Consider the following 1,282-nt stretch of genomic DNA (forward strand, 5'->3'; position numbering starts at 1 on the left):
AAAGATTTATAGCCTTGGAAACCCCGTACAGGGTTGTTATGGGTCAGAACCGATTCAATGGCACATAACAACAACAACAAATATATATATATTCATTCACTGGTTTGATTTCTCTAGAGAATCCAATTTAAGACACCACAGTCTTTTGAATTGCCTCATAGGCATGTGAAAGTTGGACAATAAATAAAGAAGACCATAGTAGAATAGATGCAATTGAATTATGGTGTTGGAAAAGAATATTGAATGTACCATGACCTGCAAAAAGAAAAACACAAATCTATCCTGAAAGAGGTATAGCCCCTTAGAACTAAGCATGGTGTGACTTTATACTGCATGCTTAAGACTTACCCAGAGGAATCAGTACCTGGAAAAGGACACCATGCTTAGAAAAGCGGAGGGTTAGTGAAAAAGAGGAAGACTCCAATAAGATGGGTTGACACAGTGGCAACAACAATGGACTCAAACATAACAATTGCAAGGATGAAGTGGGACCAGGCAGTGTTGTGTCCTGTTTTGCACTGGGTCACAATGAGTCTGAACAAAGTCAATGACATCCAACAACAACAACTGTCTATGAAGAATCAATGCATAATCCATATGATAAAACAAATAGATTCCTTGCGTGGTAGAAACAGTTAATGCACTTGGCTGCTAACCCAAAGTTTGGAAGTTCAAGACCATCTGGAGGCAACTTGGAAGAGAGGCTTGGTGATCTGCTTCCAAAAATTCATTCCTTGAAAACCCTGGGGATCACAGTTCTTCTGTTATACACATGGTGTCAAAATGAGTTGGAATCAACTGGATGAAAACTGGTTATATGATAACCCAGTAATAGACCAGATATTACTTAGCATACTGTCTCAAAAAGTAGGAAACAAATTAAATGAAAGAAGAAAGTGAGGGAGGGAGGGAGGGAAGGAAGGAAGGAAGGAAGGAAGGAAGGAAGGAAGGAAGGAAAAGAAATGGAAAACCCATAGCTCAAGTGAAATACAACCTGGATCTAACTTAGGTTTACCAGAGATAATATTAAATTTTACCTGAACCCAGTGATCCTGGAAAACTGTAATCTATTAAATTACAGAAAAAGCAGCTTACTGCAAATAATCACCTTTTCTCAAATGACTTACATAATATTTGTGGGAGTTCCCTTCGTTACCTATAACACGCCAAACACAGACTTTTCAAGCCCAATTTCATGTCTCATAATTGATAGAATGATGTGTTTCTCCCTATGAGCAATCAGAACAAACTGCTTGTCAGCCAATCATTGTTGTTGTTGCTG

Source organism: Chrysochloris asiatica, unplaced genomic scaffold, assembly GCF_000296735.1.
Source record: "Chrysochloris asiatica unplaced genomic scaffold, ChrAsi1.0 scaffold00197, whole genome shotgun sequence".
NCBI lineage: Eukaryota > Metazoa > Chordata > Mammalia > Afrosoricida > Chrysochloridae > Chrysochloris > Chrysochloris asiatica.